The following is a 21,630-nucleotide window of genomic DNA, read 5'->3' on the forward strand; positions in this document are numbered from 1 at the left end:
TCTCTGAACCCACTGTTTGGAATGAGGTGCGCTGCCAGCATGGTCTCTATACTGGATACTACATTTTTATAGAATAATTACCCACCTCAGACAGAGATTTGACTGCAAATAACATACTTGGGTCCCTTCAGCAGCTTCACACACAATATGGCCTTCCTGATCAAGTAATTTACAAATTAGACGCTGCTTACAAAATCAGACATAAAAATACAAGTGTCACAGCACGCTGTTACTGAAAAAGTTATTACTTTCTCATTTTTACCATATAATTATAAAATAAATCACAACCCTCAGGCTGAGAAACACTGATCCAGTGTACAGAGCAGTATAAACAAGTCACTGTATGAAATTTTAGTTTGTACTGACTTCCAGGGGCGGCTCTACCAATTTTGCACTCGGAAGAGCGGCGGAGCTGCCGCCGACTTGCTGCCTTGGGACACGGACGGCCGCCCCATTCTCAATGCCGCCCCAGGCACCTGCTTGGAAAGCTGGTGCCTGGAGCCGGCCCTGCTGACTTCACTAGTGCTTTTTATGTAGCCTGTTGTCAGGGTTGAAAGTAACTTAAGGGACTTACCAGTATGCAGGGCCGGGGTCCTGAGCAAGGTTTGCCGGGGGAGGGGGGGAAGGGGCTCAACCAGAAGGGGCGGGACCTCAGGTGGAAGGGGCGGTGCTGGGGCAGGGAGCCCCGGCAGCAATTTAAAGGGCTGGAGCCCCAGGCCCTTTAAATCGCCGCCGCTACCCTGGGGCTCCAGCTGCGGTAGCGGCGGCCAGGAGCCCCAGGCCCCCTTTAAATCACCACCACAGCTCCACGGTGGTGGTAGCGGCGGCGACTGCCAGGACCCCAGGACCCTTTTAAATTGCTGGGCCCCAGGGACGCTGCCCCCTGCTGGTACGGCTCTTCCCGGTACACCAAACCGGCCCGGCTTACTTTCACCTCTGCCAGTTGTAAAACTAGGCAAATGTCTAGATGAGTTGATGAACCCCTTGGAAGAGCTCTGCGTGCCCTGGGTTGAGAACCACTGCCTTAGTCTGCCAGCTGTGATCCTTTAAACTACTCAGCTTAGTTATGAGGGGCTGAATCGGGAGCTGAGGACCAAGCCAGCTTCCGAGTCCATATATTTCAGGTAAATTAAGTCCAGCTCCTTCTCAGCTATTCTGGGAGATGAATTCCAAAGGTATGCAAGGAATGGCACCTCTCCCTTTTTTCTGATTTATGTTTCGTAAAGAAATCATTTTAACCATTTTTTTCCTGCTGAACTTTTACTTTCGGGCTTGTCTACATATGGGGTTACTGAGGAATAGCCACTGTGCTTTAAATTCACACCCACTTAATCCAAATTCATTTTCAACTACAGACAAGCCTTTAGAAATCCTGGATGAGGAATATAAATCGGGTCTCACCTTGTTTTGTTGGAGGAGCTCTGGGAGGGGCCAGAGATGCCTATTGAGCTCTAAAATCTTAATGGAAAGGCAGGGCTGTTGAACCTTTAACAAAAGCTTCACTTATCCAATGTGTTAGTTAAGCCTTGGAGTTAAATGAATATTAGCAAAAATCAGAGATTTAAGCATCATCCCTCAATATCCCTTCTCCTCACACTTGTTCAGGTTTTTTTCCAGCCTCTTGTGAGGTCCCCATTTCACTAGTTCTCCAGACACCTAAGGACTTGTCTGCACAACAAAAATTACCCACTGCTGACAAGAGGTGCCAGCATGGGGTGTAGCTGACCACATGTTAGCTGCAAATAGCGTAGGCAAGGATGAATCATATTGGCGCAGTTTCAGAAACTGGGTTTAAAACTGGAACAGGTTTTAACGAAGGTTCCTTAAACAGCACTGAACACGGTGTGTCCTTGTGTACCCTTGCAGAGGAACCGTGTGTCCCCTTTGCCAGCAATGGGTAATTTTTTTACAGTGTGAATCAGGCTAGAGAGTCTTTTGATGGATCCTGAATTTCAAATGTAAAAAAAAGGCAGAACCTACGAACTTTTCTTCTTTAGCCATCTCAGTCCTTCTTTGTATACAAAATGAAAGAGCAACACAGGACAGAAACCTCAGCTTTATTCCCTCTCCAACCCGCCAGGTTGTCTTTAGCGCTAAGGCCAGACTACAAGGACAAGCGCCAATTTCCAAGCACTGACATGAACACTATTCCAGGCAGCGCATCAAAGGAAAAGGCCCCTTTAGTGCACCTGAAAAATATTTAGTCATCCTAACTGAACTGGGCAGAGTTGGCAGTTGGTTAGGAGCCTTTCCTAAGATAATTACTTTTAAGGAGTAAAAGACCCTGACTGCCCTCAAAAGAGGTAGCTTGGAGGTGGGGAGGGGAAGAGAGAGGATAAAAGGCAGCTGACCTGGCTGGAGAAGGAGAAGGAGCAGCGGTTTGGAGGTCCCCCATGAATTTGCTGCCATTTGTGGCCTGCTGGCTTCTTTCAATTCTCACTCTCTTTTATAAAGTTAGCGTGAGGATTTACTCCATTGTAAGTCACCCCTTACCCTGGCTGATTGCCATAGACCTCACCCCAATGTAGTGCCTCATCCTTCTACTGTGAAAGTCCATATTTAAATACCAGGCCAGGCCGGGCCGACAACACAGGCTCCTGAGGCCTTTCTGGGGCAACTGTCACTGCAAAAAGGGGCACATTAGTAGCCTACGATTGGCACCCTGTGGTGGCTTGTTATAGTAGCACTGTCACTACCCATCCCAACATTATGTAGCCCTACAATCCATGGTGCCTTCTCCACAGCTAGTGGTGTAGTCCCCAAATTGTAATTCTCATGCCCAGGCCATGGAGAGCCCCGCTTGCCTCCCACCCGGCCCAAACCCCTTGGTTCCCTTCCACAACATGTGGGGAGGCCAGAGTTAACCCCAGAAATTAACGCACGCTGGTATAGCACCAGTGATTTCACTTGAACAGACACAAAACCTCAGATTTTGTCAGGGATGATTCTGGGGCCCCTATGGGGAGTCATGGCTGGATCCCCAGCAACAGTACAACTGACCAAGTCCCCACCACTCACGTGTACAGAGTGACCTGACGAAGAGCCCATACAGCCCCCCAGCCCTGAGTCGCAAAGCTCCCGCTTTGCATTAAGCGGTGATGGCTGGGTGGGGTGTGAGCTTGGAGTGGTGAATCCCACTCTCTGCTGCATCTCCAGGTGCTGGTGATAACCTGCCCATGCTCCAGCCTGCTCCCTGGCCTTCCTGAGCCCCAAGACTGGGCTGCATTTTGAGCTGCTTCTCACAGCAGCAGCAACAGGTGTCCTCTGGAGTGACATCCCCTTCCGCCATTAGGAGGCAGGCTGGAAGCAGGTAGCCAGGGTGGGATATCCTCCCAGGCTTCTGGTGACCGCTCCCCTTTCTGTCCCAACCCTAATGAATCAGGGCTTGCTAGGGTGGGGCTACCTCCAGGGGCATGTGGAGTTAGGGCTCCCTTCCAGCCATTTCCTAAATGGAGCAGAACATCGTATTTTGTGATGTGAGACATTGGCTTCTGAAGGGTCCAGAGGGACACTTGGGTGTCTCTATAATACCACACTCAAGTGCATCCTTCAGTCTATACCAGTGTCTCTAAACAGAGGGTGTGTGGAGGACGAAGGAGGGAAAACAGACAGGCCTCTCAATTGTTCCCCAGAGTGTCAGCTTTCAGCAAATTAAAAAAAGGAAACTTGTAGCTTATAGGTTTGTAAAGAAAAGCTTGAAAACATGACTTGAGTGTAACCTCTTCAGCCATGTCTGCCTGACTTTGAAGAGAGCCTGAAACAAGAGCTGAGACACAAATTGCCCCTGTGCATCTCAATAGGGGCTAAGTATCAACACTGTTAACTATTTCCCTGCTCTTCAAAGCAGGTCAGAAAAGAGAGGAAGCATCATTATGTGGAAATCTATCCACTGACAGGGGCGTCAGGTTTGTAGAAATTTTGGTGGTGCCCAGAACACCCAGAACCCACCCCTCCCCCAACTCCCCACACACACCTGCCTAAGGCTCTGGAAGGGAGTTTGGGTGGGGGAAGGGGTCTAGGGTTCAGGCAATTGGGGTGCATGAGGGGGTGGGGATGCAGGCTCTGAGAGGGAGTTTGGATGCAGAAGGGGTGAGAGGTCAGGCTCTGGAAGGGAATTTGGATGCAGAAGGGGTGAGAGGTCAGGCTCTGGGAGGGAGTTTGGGTGGGGGAGGGGGTCTGGAGTGCAGGCTCTGGGAACGAGTTTGGGTGCTGGGTGCAGGCTCTGGGCGGGGGGGGGGAAGTGCAGGGGTGTGTGTGCAGGCTCTGGGAGGGAGATTGGGGACAAAAGTAGGTGCGGGGGAGGGGTGGGAGTGCAAGAGGGAGTTGGGGGAGGAGGTGTGGGGTGCAGAATGGGGGTGCGGGAGGAAATTTGGGGGCCGAAGGGTGTGTTTGCAGAGGAAGTGTGGGTGCAGGCTCTGGAAGTGGATGGTGGGGGTTAGATACTTACCTGGGGCACCCCCTCCGGCAGCAGCTCCTAGGCGGGGCAGGCCGGGGGGGTCTCCTCATGCTGCTGTCTCCAGGCACCGCTCCTGCAGCTTCCCATTGACCGCAGGGGCATTTGGGGCGGGGGCAGCACGCAGCGCAGCGGCACAACCCCCTCACAGGGGCTGCAAGGACCTGCCAGCAGCCACGTGGAATGAGGGCGCAGGAAGCCGCTCAGCCTCGCTGCGCTGCTGGGTGGCGGCAGGAGCCCCCAGGCTGTTTTAAATCGCCCAGGGGCGGCAGGTGGGGCCACGGGAAGAGCAGGGGGAGTGTGTGTATGTGTGTGGGGGGAACTTTGCTGGAGCCGGACCCCTGGGACAGGAATATTCCTGGTGCCTGGGCCCCATGGGCCCATAGAACTCGCCACCCATGACCACTGATTCTGCATGACCATGCATTTGAGACAGCTCCCTGACAGCACAGGGTGAGGGGGGCGGGGGAGGCACCAAAGGGAGGTGCGACTGGTACATTGTCCAGAAGTGGTGCTCAGCATTACCAAGAGTCTTGGGCATGCTGCTCTATACCATAGATTACTCCTCAGTCTCCAGCACTGGTGCTGAAGAATGTTGCCGTTCCCCATGGCAGATGGAAGGTTCATGTGACATACTGTACACTATGCATCATCTATTTACATCTTTTTTTACATTACTCACAGATGGCTTGGCATAATTACTTTTTTTAAATAAAAACAACAAGATATCCAGACTTTAACATTATTTTCCTGGGCCCACAGTTATACACTTGTGGGACCAAATGCTGATGTCTTTACTCACACACACACACCCCGCATTGACTTCAAGGGAAAGGTTGGCTGAGTAAGGACTGAAGAGAACAGAATTTTGGCAGTCAAACAAAAATACTCTGTCTCACGGCACATGACTCACCACTGTGCTGGCGCCTCCTTCTGTTCACTCTGGGGAGTAGCTCTTGAGGCCAGTGCCCCTGCCCACAGTGCACATGCTGGTGCTCTGACTCTAGTCTGCAGCCCCTCTCGCTCCAGGACTGCATCGTCCTCTTTGTGACTTCGCCTTCCAGCTAGGACACTCAGTGTTCCCTCTTCCAGGGTTCAGTTTGCCGACAGTCCTAGGCAGTCTGCCCATTCACTGCCCCAGTGCCACTCCCTCAGTGGCCAGGAGGGGAACCCAGGCCCACCCTCCACTCCAGGTTCCAGGCCAGGGAGCCTCAGCTCAGCAGTCCTGGGCGAGACAACTGGTACCTCCCCATACAGGGAGGAACCACAATCTGAAGGGGAGGACACATGACCACCCCACATCTCCACAGCCCAGTGCCCCCGCACACCCATCTCAAGGCCACAACACTCTCTACACCCCATGTTACCTGCGGGAAGGGACTCTCTATCCTTTTCTCCATGGGCCTCTGTCATAAATATAAAGGGAAGGGTAACCACCTTTCTGTATACAGTGCTATAAAATCCCTCCTGGCCAGAGGCAACATCCTGTTACCTGTAAAGGGTTAAGGAGCTCAGCTAAACTGGCTGGCACCTGACCCAAAGGACCAATAAGGGGACAAGATACTTTCAAATCTTGGGGGGAGGGGGGAAGGCTTTTGTTTGTGCTCTTTGTTTACCTTGTTGGTTCTCTCTTGGGACAGAGATAGGCCAGACAGAAATCCATCTTCTCCAACCCATCCTAATCCAAGTCTCCAATATTGCAACCAGTATAGGTAAACCAGGCAAGGCGGATTAGTTTATCTTTTGTTTTATGTGAATTTTCCTGTGTTAAGAGGGAGGTTTATTCCTGTTTTCTATAACTTTAAGGTTTTGCCCAGAGGGGGATCCTCTGTGTTTTGAATCTGAATACCCTGTAAAGTATTTTCCATCCTGATTTTACAGAGATGATCTTTACCTTTTTTTTTTTTTTTTTAAATCCTTCTTTTAAGAACAGGTTTCAGAGTAACAGCCGTGTTAGTCTGTATTCGTAAAAAGAAAAAAGAAAAGGAGTACTTGTGGCACCTTAGAGACTAACCAGTTTATTTGAGCATGAGCTTTCGTGAGCTACAGCTCACTTCATCGGATGCATAGCATCATAGCTATGCATCCGATGAAGTGAGCTGTAGCTCACGAAAGCTCATGCTCAAATAAACTGGTTAGTCTCTAAGGTGCCACAAGTACTCCTTTTCTTTTTTCTTTTAAGAACCTGACTGAATTTTCCATTGTTTCAAGATCCAGGGGTTTGGGTCTTTGATGATTTCATACCAATTGGTTAGGAGATTATTCTCAAGCCTCCCCAGGAAAGGTGGGGTGTAGGGCTTGGGGGGGTATTTTGGGGGAAGATGTCTCCAAGTGGTCTCTTTCCTTGTTCTTTGTTTAAAACGCTTGGTGGTGGCACTATACTGTTCAAGGACAAGGCAAAGTTTGTACCTTGGGGAAGTTTTTAACCTAAGCTAGTAAGAATAAGCTTAGGGGGTCTTTCATGTGGGTCCCCACATCTGTACCCTAGAATTCAGAGTGGGGAAGGAATCCTGACAGCCTCCCCGCACTGTATTTCATAGAACCACACACAATTATTGTTGGAAGGGACCTCAGGAGGTCATTTAGTCCAAACCCCTGCTCAAAGCAGGAACCAACACCAACTAAATCATCCCAGCCAGGGCTTTGTCAAGCCAGGCTTTAAAAACCTCTAAGGAAGGAGATTCCACCACCGCCCTCGGTAACCCATTCCAGTGCTTCACCACCCTCCTAGTGAAATAGTTTTTCCTAATATCCAGCCTAGACCTCCCCCACTGCAACTTGAGACCATTGCTCCTTATTCTGTCATCTGCTACCACTGAGAACAGCCTAGCTCCATCCTCTTTGGAACCCCCCTTCAGGTAGTTGAAGGCTGCTATCAAATCCCCCCTCACTCTTCTCTTCTGCAGACTAAATAAGCCCCCTCAGCCTCTTCTCATAAGTCATGTGCCCCAGGCCCCTAATAATTTTCGTTGCCCTCAATGGACTCTCTCCAATTTGTCCACATCCTTCCTGTAAGGGGGGGGGGGTGTCAAAAACTGGATGCAATTCTCCAGATGTGGCCTCATCAGTTCCAAATAGAGGGGCATACTTCCTACTATCTGCTGGCAATGCTCCTACTAATGCCGCCCAATATGCCATTGTCCTTTTTTGCAACAAGGGCACACTGCTGACTCAGATCCAGCTTCTCATCCACTGTAATCCCCAGGTCCTTTTCTGCAGAACTGCTGCTTAGCCAGTCGGTCTCCAGCCTGTAGCAGCACATGGGATTCCTCCCTCCTAAGTGCAGAACTCTGCACTTGTTCTTGTTGAACCTCAGATTTCTTTTGGCCCAATCCTCCAATTTGCCTAGGTCACTCTGGACCCTATCCCTACCCTCCAGCGTATCTACCTCTCCCCCCAGCTTAGTGTCATCCGTGAACTTGCTGAGGGTGCAATCCATCCCATCATCCAGATCATTAATAAGGATGTTTAACAAAACTGGCCCCAGGACCGACCCCTGGGACACTCCACTTGATACCGGCTGCCAACTAGACATCGAGCTATTGATCACTACCTGTTGAGCTTGACAATCTAGCCAGCTTTCTATCCACCTTATAGTCCATTCATTCAATTCATACTTCTTTAACTTGCTGACAAGAATACTGGGAGACCGTATCAAAAGCTTTGCTAAAGTCATGATATATCACATCCACCGCTTTCTCCAGATCCAGAGCCAGTTATCTCATCATAGAAGGCAATCAGGTTGGTCAGGCATGACTTGCCCTTGGTGAATCCATGCTGATTGTTCCTGATCACCTTCCTCTCCTCCAAGTGATTCAAAATGGATTCCTTGAGGACCTACTCCATGATTTTTCCAGGGACTTAGGTAAGGCTGACTGGTCTGTAGTTCCCCAGATTCTCCTTCTTCCCTTTTTAAAAGAAGGGCACTATATTTGCCTATTTCCAATCATTCGGGACCTCCTCTGATTGCCACGAGTTTTCAAAGGTAATGGCCAATGGCTCTACAATCACATCAGCCAATTCCCTCAGCACCCTTGGATGCATTGCATCCAGCCCCATAGACTTGTGCATGTCCAACTTTTCTAAATAGTCCTGAACCTGTTCTTTCACCATTGAGGGCTGCTCACCTCCGCCCCATACTGTGCTGCCCAGTGCAGCAGTCTGGGAGTTGACCTTGTCTGTGAAGACTGAGGCAAAAAAAGCATTGAGTACATTAGCTTTTTCTACATCATCTGTCGCTAGGTTGCCTCCCGCATTCAGTAAGGGTCCCACACTTTCCCTGACCACCACCTTGTTGCTAACATACCTGTACAAACCATTCTTGTTATCCTTCACATCCTTTGCTAGCTGCAACTCCAGTTGTGTTTTGGCCTTCCTGTTTACACTTCCTTCCTGCATGCTTGAGCAATATTTTTATACTCCTGCCTAGCCATCTGTCCAAATTTCCACTTCTTGTAAGCTTCCTTTTTGTGTTTAAGCTCACTGAAGATTTCTCTGTTAAGCTAAGCTGGTCGCCTACCATATTTGCTATTCTTTCTGCACATTGGGATGGTTTATTCCTGCGCCCTCAATAAGGCTTCTTTAAAATACAGCCCGCTTTCCTGGACTCCTTTCCCCCTCATATTAGCCTCCCAGGGGATCCTGCCCATCACTTCCCTGAGGGAGTCAAAGTCTGCTTTTCTGAAGTCCAGGGTCCGTATTCTGCTACTCTCCTTTCTTCCTTTTGTCAGGATCCTGAACCCGACCATCTCATGGTCACTGCTGCCCAGGTTGCCACCCACTTCTACTTCCCCTACCAGTTCTTCCCTGTTTGTGAGCAGCAGGTCAAGAGGAGCACAGCCCCTAGTCGGTTGCTCCAGAACTGGCACCAGGAAGTTGTCCCCAACACTCTCCAAAAACTTCCTGGATTGGCTATGCACTGCTGTATTGTTTTCCCAGCAGATGTCAGGGTGATTGAAGTCCCCCATAAAAACCAGGGCCTTTGATCTGGAAACTTCTGTTAGTTATTTGAAGAAAGCCTTGTCTACCTCATCCTCCTGGTCTGGTGGTCTATAGCACACGCCCACCACGACATCACCCTTGTTGCTCTGACCTCTAAACTTAACCCAAAGACTCTCAACAGGCTTTTCTCCAGTTTCATACTGGAGCTCTGAGCAATCACACTGCTGTCATAGGGATGGTCTACACTATGGGTGGAATCGATCTAAGTTATGCAACTTCAGCTACGTTAATAATATAGCTGAAGTCGACATACTTAGATCTACTTACTGTGGAGTCTTCACGGCAGTGTGTCGACAGGAGATGGTCTCCCGTCGATTCCCCTTGCAATTCTCATTGAGGTGGCGTATCGGAGTTGATGCTGGAGCGATCGGCAGTCAATTTATTGCATCTATACTAGACACAATAAATCGACCCCGGCTGGATAGATTGCTGCCCATCGATCCAGCTGGTAGTGTAGACAAGCTCTTAAACTCCACCTTTTCTCCCCCACCTGTCCTTCCTGAACAGTTTATACCCATCCATGACAGTGCTCCAGTCATGTGAGTTATCCCACCAAGTTTCATTCCTATACAGCACAAGACAATATTATTTTGGGTTTACTCCCCAAAGGGGGTGTGAGTGCTGGGTGAATCCCTGAGCTGATCTCAATGTCTCTGTGTCCATTTGCAGCTGGGTGTGTCCGTGCTGGAGAAGGCTTGATGGCCTGGCACAGTAGAACAGGGTGAGGAAACCCAGGCTGGTGGAACAGGCGGAACCAGTGGGACCCCAGCACATCTGGTGGCATCCCGGATGGAGGGGGTCTAACCCATCACAGAGGCACAAACAGCTAAAGGCAAAAGTTGCCCCTGTGCAGAGGAGACAAGAAAGGCCTGTGCACTCCTGGATGAAGATGGTGGGGGTGGGGACCAGAGCTGGTGGGGTATGGATGGTATGGTCGGGGGGTAAGTGAGAAGGGACTTCCAGTTAGTGAACTAAGAATGTTCTGAGATGAGGGAGCTGTCAGGTCTGACCACTGTCCAGGGTGACAGTGCACCAGCTGTGTCAGTGCGCTGCATCCACTCTAGTGCACCATCTACTGAGCCTGAGCTAGTTCAGGTTAGCCCTGTCCTTACTCTACACAGTGGTGAGGGATATTGGGACGATTGCTGCCACCCTCAACCGTCAATGGAAGCACCTCTGGGCAGAGATGCTTTTCAACTGACTGAGGGAAACTATGGGCATCGTCCCTGTAATGCAGACAAGGCCGCATCTGGGTTAGAGAGGATGGGAAACCCCGAGCAGAGAGAGGGACAAGAGAAGATACTGGAAGGAGGAGAAAGAAGATGGGGTTGAAAGGACACAGTTTGCAGGGTCAGGAACACCCTAGTCGTGGGTGGGGAGGAGAGAGAGAGAGTGTGTGTGCATGTAGGGGAATGAAGCTCCAGGAGGGGAAAAGACAAGGCTGGGATTCAAAGAAACACAGGGGGAATCTGGAGAAGGGAGGCTAACATGTGCCACCAGGGTAAGACAGAGGAAGAGAAGAAGAGAATATGACCATAGACAGCAAAGGGGAGGAGTAGGGATTAAAGTGGGAAATTAAACAAACTGAGGAGGAAAATAAAGCCCCAGAAAGTCTCTCACACCTTGGAGAAGGTTGATTTGTGTTTCTCTGGGATGGCCCAGGTTTTAGGGCCAGCTCCTAAGGGTGTATATTTACAGATTAATTAAAAACCCTCCAACCAGTCCATTTCTGACATGGCTTTCCCCTTTCCACTTGGACTGCAGCACTCCATCTTCGCAACAGCCAGGCTTGCTGAAGGCATGAACAGGAAGGAAGAGAGGCAGCATGGCCCCAATGTACAAGGCACTGAGCTGGAATTCAGGAGACCCGAGTCTCCCATCTCTGCCACCTACCATCTGAGACATCCTGGGCAGGACTTTTCACCTCCGGGCCTACGATTGCCCTTCATCTTGTTCATTTAAACCGACAGTTCTTTTGGTCAGGGACTCTCTCTCTCACTGCGGGTACATCTTCGTGGCAGAACGAACCCAGGTGACTGGGGAGCAGCCACACTGCAAAGCCCTGCCCACGTTGCTGTCTCCTCACTGGTGTTGCGCTCCCCCATGTGCATCGCTGGGACTTCTGGGGGCACGTCCCAACATCCTTTGTGCTGCAGTAACCCGAGCAGCTTGTCATTCCCTCCCAGGGAATCTGTCCCTTCTTCTGGGCACATAAGGACTTGGGGGAAGGTATTGGAGGACACTCTGCACTTGAGAGATTTAGCTGCATCCTACCTGCAGGGGGAAAGTTAGAGCGGTAACCGGGCTCTAATCCTCACCCCTCAGCTGGGTCAGCTAGCCCAGGCTGAAAACTCTGCCAAACCTGGGTATGAGCTTTTTGTGTGTGGATGTGAGGCGGGATTAGGGATAACACCAGAGTAGGCTCCTGAGTTAACTCTGCAGTGCAGACATAACTTATGTGTATGTACAGTGCCTAGCACTGGGGGTGGGGGGAGGCATCCTGCTCCTGACTGGAGAGTCCAGGTGTTACTGTAATACAAATAATAATACTAGATGAAATAGTTACAGAGGTGGAAGAATGTATGCACAGGAATACGGGGATGAAATGAAGGGTATATTTTTAGGCTGAATATTGGGGAAAATATTTCTGACAGTGAGCTGTTAAACTGTGGAATAATCGCCCAAGGGAATGTGCATACACCCTATCCCTTGTGATATTTAACATTAGACTGGACCAAACATTATATAACATAGTGGTTGGTGGACCAGTGAAAGACTGGGTATTTAATAAGTCTTTCCCAGCTCAAACTGGTATGATGTGAAGGCTGAGAATCCATATTCACATTAATTAGATAAATCTAACCTGTTGACCTTCTCTGTAGGAAATCTGGTGATCTGCCTATTGGTTATTGCTTTATATTTCTAGCAAGCAAACATCTCTCTTTACTGATGGCATGGTGGGTGGATGGAAAGCTAGTTTACATTTTCACATTGGTTTTACTCCTCTGTAAAGCCTACTCAGCGGTGACTAATCCCGAATTGATTCACCTTTCCCATTCGGAGCACTTCATTTTCACCAGATTTTAGTATTTAATTCAGATTAACCATTTGCAGACTATGTGCTGGGCATATAATATATTGTACATACATTGGCTGGCTCTAAGGTGGTACCAAAAATATTGCTCAAATGTGACAACAATTCCTGAGGTTCTGATCTATTGCTCAAGGCACAGGGAAATATAACACAAATGAAGGAATTATTTTTATCTTGATAGTCAGATTTGTATTATCACTGCTCTCAAAGACAAATTATTTTGTTATAATGACCCTAGGCAGACAAAACTCACACAAACATAACACATAAAAGAAAGTAGAAAATGCAAAAGAAATGATAGGTAACATCTGAATAAGAAGGAAAATTACCTACACTATGTACATTGTGCACTGCAGACTGGTGAGGTAACCATCCTTGTTTGATCATACACTGGGTTCATTTTGTGAAGCTTCGAGAAGTGCCAGTGGATCATGTAGGGCTAAGTATGTCCACAAGCAGGTTGTGATGTCAAAAATCTTCACACCCAGGAATGATTCTGCCAAGGAAAACCCAGTATAGAATGATCCAGAAAGCCTGGCAGTCTGAGAGGAACTTCATCAACCTGATTCCAAACATCACTAGCAGTATGAGGAGCTACCAGATCCCTCTTGACCAAGATAGGCTTAGGCCCAGACAGCACAGAAATGTGGGAAAGGGGGTAACTGGGGCATCTGCACCAAAATCCTGAAGGCAAACGCGGCGGGAGTCCAGCACTCAGTGGGTCCCCTGGAAAATGGCACTCAGAGGTAAGGATCACAGCCCGAGAAGGTCCCTCCCTCAAATTCTGGACAACCTTGCTGGCAGGTGAGAATGTGGGATAATTCACTTAAGTACCACTCATGCAACTAGAAGAGCTAATCCTGCACCTCCTCACCACTGCTCTCAACGAGCTGTGATCCCAGGACCTGCCTGCTTTCCCACTGGATCTCTCCCTCTGGTTGGAACTCACTCCCCACGCTGCAGCTTCATGGCTTGGACTCCCCAAGGCATGGTGAGTCCAAGCCCTATCCCAGCTCCTTAGCCTCCTCTGGCCCTTAGCAGGATTCCCCAGAGACTTCCTTGGAGCACTCCCTTTCAGGCTCCTTCTGGGCCTTTTCTTACTGCCTGTCCCAAGGTCAGGACTCCTTAACACAGGACTATTTATTCAGGCCTCTCCTGAGCTGGATTCCCATGGCCTCCCTTTCTCCTCCCACGGCAAGAGAACTTCTCTCTCCTGCCCATAGGAGATGGCCACTTCCCACAGTTTCACCCTCAGAGCAAACCAATTGCCTGAGAGGAAGGGGTTTAGCTGAGCACTGTAGCATTCGCGTCCAGTTTCAAAGCTGCAGCAGCACTGGAGAGGTAGCACTGCCCTGTTTGGGTTCAGTATGGTAGTTTTCTTTTTCTAATCATACATAGAACTGGCTGAAAAACTGGATTTTTCCCATTCGAATTTTCATGGGAAAAATCCCCCTTTGAATTTTTACTGTTGAAAAATGCCAATTTTCCCACGGGAAATTTCAAAGCTGTGGGAAAGTAGGTTCCCCACCATGTTTCACTGTTAAATGTAACTTTAAAGTATTAATGTTATTTTCTCCCTGAAAGTTATATTATTAATACTTTGTTCCTGTTTCCCAACTGGGAAAAAAAAAGTCAGGAAATTGGAAAAAGTTGATTTTGCCACACTTTCTCCCTATTATCCAACTTTTGCCAATTGAGTAACGGTCAGATAATGGGAGGGAAACCCACAGATATGAAATTAAAATTTTCAAACATTTTGAACATTTTCAGGCTCCCCCACAAATTTTTACATTTAGAAAAAAATTGTTATTCCCCCCCAAATTTGTTTTCAGAAAGATCTGGGAAATAGCAAAGTTAGTAAAAAACTATTTTTCCACAAAAATATTCATTTTCAACTCAATCCTATTTTCCAGCTAAACACCTTAATCGGAAAATGTTTGACCAGCTCTAGCTATATTCATTACATAGAGGCAGGTATTAATAGATTACTTAGAATTATCTTTGTTGATAATCTACCAGGAGTGCAACAGACATTATCAATGAAATTTCAATTAATTTCTTATTACTCCTGTATTTATTCTGTACAAATTCTGTTCTGAGGTACACCGGTGTCACTCAGGAGTAACAGCTCTGAACTCAATAGATTTATTCCAGATTTACACTGGTGAGTCTCAGAGCAGAGTCTGACCAGGAGTAAGGCAAGACATTTAAGGATCTGTAGTGTTAACTTGAGTCTTGGGTCCTTTGTTCCAACACAAAGGAGCTCCCCTCTCACACGTCTCTGCCTCATACTCATAAAAATAGCCATACTGGGTCAGACCAATGGTCCATCTAGCCCAGTAGACTTGTCTTCCAAGAGTGGCCAATGCTGGGTGCTTCGGAGGGAATGAACAGGACAATTATTGAGTGATCCATCCCCTATTGTCCAGTCCCAGCTTCTGGCTGTGGGAGGTTTAGGGACACCCAGAGCATGGGGTTGCATCCCTGACCATGTTGGCTAATAGCCATTGATGGACTGATCAGATTGATGGACTGGATCAGAGCTCCGGTATGAAACTGCAGAAAAACCTGAGTGTCTCTGGATTAAGTTTAGAAGTGTGAGCAACAAGAGTGATGTAGTGGTGGGAGTCTGCTATAGACCACCGGACCAGGGGGATGAGGTGGATGAGGCTTTCTTCCAGCAACTCGCAGAAACTACTAGATCGCACGCCCTGGTTCTCATGGGTGACTTTAATCATCCTGATATCTGCTGGGAGAGCACTACAGCGGTGCACAGACAATCCAGGAAGTTTTTGGAAAATGTAGGGGACAATTTCCTGGTGCAAGTGCTGGAGAAGCCAACTAGGGGGAGAGCTTTTCTTGACCTGCTGCTCACAAACCGGGAAGAATTAGTAGGGGAAGCAAAAGTGGAGGGGAATCTGGGAAGCAGTGACCATGAGTTGGTCGAGTTCAGGATCCTGACACAGGGAAGAAAGGAGAGCAGCAGAATATGGACCCTGGACTTCAGGAAAGCAGACTTCGACTCCCTCAGGGAACTGATGGGTAGGATCCCCTGGGGGAATAACATGAGGGGGAAAGGAATCCAGGAGAGCTGGCTGTATTTCAAGGAATCCCTGTTGAGGTTACAGGGACAAACCATCCCGATGTGTCAAAAGAATAGTAAATATGGCAGGCGACCAGCTTGGCTTAACAGTGAAATCCTTGCTGATCTTAAACATAAAAAAGAAGCTTACAAGAAGTGGAAGATTGGACAAATGACCAGGGAAGAGTATAAAATGTTGCTCGGGCATGTAGGAATGAAATTAGGAGGGCCAAATCGCACCGGGAGTTGCAGCTAGCAAGAGATGTTAAGAGTAACAAGAAGGGTTTCTTCAGGTATGTTGGCAACAAGAAGAAAGCCAAGGAAAGTGTGGGCCCCTTATTGAATGAGGGAGGCAACCTAGTGACAGAGGATGTGGAAAAAGCTAATGTACTCAATGCTTTTTTGCCTCTGTCTTCACGAACAAGGTCAGCTCCCAGGCTGCTGCGCTGGGCAACACAGCATGGGGAGTAGGTGGCCAGCCTTCTGTGGAGAAAGAAGTGGTTAGGGACTATTTAGAAATGCTGGACGTGCACAAGTCCATGGGGCCAGATGCGTTGCATCCGAGAGTGCTAAAGGAGTTGGCGGCTGTGATTGCAGAGCCATTGGCCATTATCTTTGAAAACTCATGGCGATCGGGGGAAGTCCCAGACGACTGGAAAAAGGCTAATGTAGTGCCCATCTTTAAAAAAGGGAAGAAGGAGGATCCTGGGAACTACAGGCCGGTCAGCCTCACCTCAGTCCCCGGAAAAATGATGGAGCAGGTCCTCAAGGAATCAATCCTGAAGCACTTACATGAGAGGAAAGTGATCAGGAACAGTCAGCATGGATTCACCAAGGGAAAGTCATGCCTGACTAATCTAATCGCCTTCTATGATGAAATTACTGGTTCTGTGGATGAAGGGAAAGCAGTGGATGTATTGTTTCTTGACTTTAGCAAAGCTTTTGACACTGTCTCCCACAGTATTCTTGTCAGCAAGTTAAAGAAGTATGGGCTGGATGAATGCACTATAAGGTGGGTAGAAAGTTGGCTAGATTGTCGGGCTCAACGGATAGTGATCAATGGCTCCATGTCTAGATGGCAGCCGGTATCAAGTGGAGTGCCCCAAGGGTCGGTCCTGGGGCCGGTTTTGTTCAATATCTTCATAAATGATCTGGAGGATGGTGTGGATTGCACTCTCAGCTAAATTGCGGATGATATTAAACTAGGAGGAGTGGTAGATACGCTGGAGGGTAGGGATAGGATACAGAGGGACCTAGACAAATTGGAGGATTGGGCCAAAAGAAATCTGATGAGGTTCAACAAGGATAAGTGCAGGGTCCTGCACTTAGGACGGAAGAATCCAATGAACCGCTACAGACTAGGGACCAAATGGCTCGGCAGCAGTTCTGCAGAAAAGGACCTAGGGGTGACAGTGGACGAGAGGCTGGATATGAGTCAACAGTGTGCCCTTGTTGCCAAGAAGGCCAATGGCATTTTGGGATGTATAAGTAGGGGCATAGCCAGCAGATCGAGGGACGTGATCGTTCCCCTCTATTCGACATTGGTGAGGCCTCATCTGGAGTACTGTGTCCAGTTTTGGGCCCCACACTACAAGAAGGATGTGGAAAAATTGGAGAGAGTCCAGCGAAGGGCAACAAAAATGATTAGGGGTCTGGAACACATGACTTATGAGGAGAGGTTGAGGGAACTGGGATTGTTTAGTCTGCAGAAGAGAAGAATGAGGGGGGATTTGACAGCTGCTTTCAACTACCTGAGAGGTGGTTCCAAAGAGGATGGTTCTAGACTATTCTCAGTGGTAGAAGATGACAGGACAAGGAGTAATGGTCTCAAGTTGCAGTGGGGGAGGTTTAGGTTGGATATTAGGAAAAACTTTTTCACTAGGAGGGTGGTGAAACACTGGAATGCGTTACCTAGGGAGGTGGTAGAATCTCCTTCCTTAGAATTTTTTAAGGTCAGGCTTGACAAAGCCCTGGCTGGGATGATTTAGTAGGGGATTGGTCCTGCTTTGAGCAGGGGGTTGGACTAGATGACCTCCTGAGGTCCCTTCCAACCCTGATATTCTATGATTCTATGATGATCCTCCAGGAACTCATCACCTCTTACTATTAGAAATGGCTTGTACGGCACTTAAAAGTGCCAGATTTTCAAAATAATTCAGCACCCAGCAGCTCCTATTGAGGACAAAGACTGAGCTCTTTTGAAAATCAGGTTCTTGCCGCACAAATAGAAAGACATCGTCCACACCCCAAAGAGCTCACTCGCCGGGGTTAACAAACAGCAGGGGCGCGTGAGGTCAGACAGGACAAGGGTTACAGAAATAAACCCATGAGGTTACTCACTTTGTGTGTGTGCACTTCTAGCTGCTTACACGGAAAGTGTCATTATTATTGACTGACTTGGCTCTTGTTAGCACCGAGGATGAAGTGAGTCATCAGGAGAGATTTGAGGCCAGAGCAGGGTTTGCCAGAATCTGAAGGCTATCCTGGCCAGGATTTTCCAAGTCTGAGTATCAATGACTTGGGGTTGCCAACTCTGGTGATTTTATTGCAGTTCTCTTGATATTTGGTGGTGTTTTTGAATCCCTGGCTCTTGGACTCATGTAAGGATTTCAGATTTCATTTTTTTAAAAGGACGTTTCTAGCCCTCAGGTTTGTGAAGAAAAGCTTGAGAACACAAACCGTAAAGGCTCAAAAAGGCCCAATGAAAAAGAACCCAACACTGATGATTTTAAAAGTCCCAGGGTTTTTGAGATGATGCTTGTGGCAGGCAATCCTGATGACAGTGATTAGTCCAGCTTCTCCAGGTGTGGCTCCAACTTCATGCAAATATTCTATGGTACACCCATACACCCTGGTGTGAATATAACCATGGCTTTTGTAGCTCAGTGCATCAGGTTGTACCACTCGAATTCCATGCCCAGTATTCTCACTGATCTATATAAACAATTATCAAACCAAAAGACACAAGCTTCAGGGAAGCCAATACCCTAAACTAAAGCACTGTTTGCCCCCATTACCATGGGATCCAGGACCAGGGGAGGCAGAGGAACAAAGCCATTGAAGGGTTTTTTCAGTTTGCTGTGCACAGGAACTACAGTCAGTGGGTTAACAACTCCAGGACTTGATAATTTAGCTGGCAACTGCAGATTCTCTTTACAGGCACTTCTGCTCAGGTATTTATCCAGGGCAATTGGGTTTACTGGAAAAGACATTCCCTTGAAATCAGGGTGTAAATTTCAGAAAGATGTAAATCTTCAACTATCCTATCGAAGTTGTGATTTTTATTCAGTTTTCTTTTGGTCCTCAGCATCGTTCACAGGCAGGGAAGGGGCAGGGGAAATAGCAGAATAGGAAGATCCCGGGAGAAAACATCGAAGCAGGGAACTGAAAGATTTCAGGTTGATTGAGGAGAATTTAAAAAAAAAAAAAAGGCTATATGAAAAAAAACCAAAACATCCAAATTAAAGCAGCTCATTGGTGACACATACTTTGCTAAAGAGTTTATTGGGTGTTTTTCATATGTATTTGGAGTAAATCTACATTAAAATCTCTCAAATTTTCTATATGACTTGGGGAACAAATGCAACAGATTTTGGCCAAGCGTCCTACTAACTTCTAGTGCCCAAGCTGGAGGCATGATTTTGAACTACCACATATAGGAACATATATCTTCGGGGTACGCAGGAGCCACTTCCGCAGCCAAAAGCTGTTTACTCAAGAGGGCTTGCAATAAGTGGTTGTTACTTTCCAGTATAAAATGTGACAAGGTACAAGTTGAAATGGAAGCCCTTCCCAGCTCCATCTATTGCAAATGTAGCAAGTAAATTTCCAGAAGGGGGAGGGAGAGAGAAGATTTTGAATATGATGCACAACATATGTCAGTTTGAAGCTGAACAGCTTTCTGCACCAAATATTCTAGCCAAACGATTAGTAACACCTGATATACCCACTGCTCCTCATTAGTCACCTGCCAGCAATGAGCAATTGGCTTCATATTAGCACTTGCTACTCTCTTTCCTCCCACCAATTAAGCATCTGTTAATCATGAGAAACAAATCATCTTCTTGGAAAACAAGGGACAAACATTGAGGTTTTGTAATAAAATGGAACATTGTAAATAATCAGTAAGATGCCCTGAGAAAGTTAATAGTTTGTTGTTTTTTTTTTTTTAAAGTTTAGCTATCTATTAAAAAGGCTGGAGAAAAGGAAGCAAGTCAGCAATATTGACTGGTGCATAAGGTTAACATGGATTAGAAATACAGGACATAAGAGACTGGATCACACCAGGCCCATTTGTCCAGTATTATGTCTCCGACAGTAGCCAGCACCAGATGCTTTGGAGGAAGGTACAAGAAACACTGCCGTAGCGGCTTCAGGGAAAGCTTCCTTCCACACACCGCCCCCCCCGCCCCCCTCAATAGCCAGAGGTTGGCTTATACCTGAAGCTTGAGGATTTTATACCCCTATGCAATCTTGTTACATTTTACCACCTACTATTAATCTCTGAATATTTTTTGTTCTCCATCTAAATGTTCAGTCCTTTTCTGAGTCCTGCTGAGCTCTTGGCCTCAGTGATATCTTGTGGCAATGAGCTCCACTGGCTAATTGGTTCATATTTCAAGTGGCAGAATGAAACAATGGTTGCATTGGTCAGAATTAGTCATGTGTGTTTTGGCAGCACCAAATTTGTAACTTCTTAGCCTTGATAAAAGGAGACAATGGATCTGTACATCAGACTACGACTCAAATTCCTCCAGCAGCCTCCTGTCTCCTTCTGTCAAGTTCATGCTCTTTATGCTGATCTACAAAGCTCTAGGAAGAGCTGCCTCTTTTCATTCCCTCGATGTCTGCTCTTATAAACTATGGGTTAGATTTACACAGGAATCAGGATGCCTGCATCCAAAATATAGATCCTCAAAACCCCAACTGCCACCTGGCACTGGAGGTGCTTAAAGTCTCGCAGTGCCTATTTTTCTACTCATAAAGTTCCTTAGGTGCATAAAAGTTTGCCGGTGGGCATCCACACAGCTTCAATAGGAAAGATTGAGAGCCCCACCTCAGAACATCACATAGCCCAGTGGATTTGAACCTGTCTCCCACATCCTGGATGGGTGCTGTAACCAGGGCACCTCACTCTGTCCCAAGGTGCAGGCCTGGTATCTCTCAGTAGGTGGTTCATGTCTTCCTAGAATCTCAGAAACCATCCAGCATGACTTACAAGCCCAAGTGGAAATGGGTTGCAGTGTGGTACAATCACACCCAAGGGGGTCTCCTTTGCTTGACTCCCTCCAAAAGCTATGAAGCTACCTTCTTCAAATTGTTTAAGTCACTCAGCAGGATTCTCACCCACCTACTGTGACATTCTATACCTTGGGGAGTGTCCTGTAACCCCATATTCCTCAATTTTCATATAATTGTGATCTTACATATAAAACATGCCTTGTAAGGTATCAGGGGAAAGGTTATGATCTGCTGAAAGTAATTTCTCTATCCACATATGTATATCATTAATGCATATGAAGTTATGAGAATTATGTAGTATGGCTGTCTCTAAAACATGCTGTAAAATTGGGGAATCAGCCAGATATGAGCTCCCCAGAGGCAACAGCGAAGAAAGTAACCAACACCCAGGCAGAGTGTCAAACAACCCATCAACAGCCATTGTCCAGCAAAGGGAACTACAATGCAATGAATCACCTGCATGAGGCCACACCAGGGGAATTTCTCAACCTTGCTTGGAGAGACTCAGCAATTCCCCACAGTCATGCCTAGACTTGTGCTCCCCAAGCACATGGACTGAGGGTATAAAACAGACAGAGTGGACACATACTGGGCCCTTCTCCTGCCCCCACCTTCGCTGCAAGCAACTAAGACACCAAGAAGAAGACAAGACTCCAACTGAGGAGATTGGCCCAGATTTAAGGAACAAACCTGTATAATAAGGACTGCAATATCCAGTAGGGTGAGAAAAACTGCTTAATCTAGATTTTGCCCAGTCTA

The sequence above is a fragment of the Natator depressus genome, chromosome 5 (assembly GCF_965152275.1).
Source record: "Natator depressus isolate rNatDep1 chromosome 5, rNatDep2.hap1, whole genome shotgun sequence".
Lineage (NCBI taxonomy): Eukaryota > Metazoa > Chordata > Testudines > Cheloniidae > Natator > Natator depressus.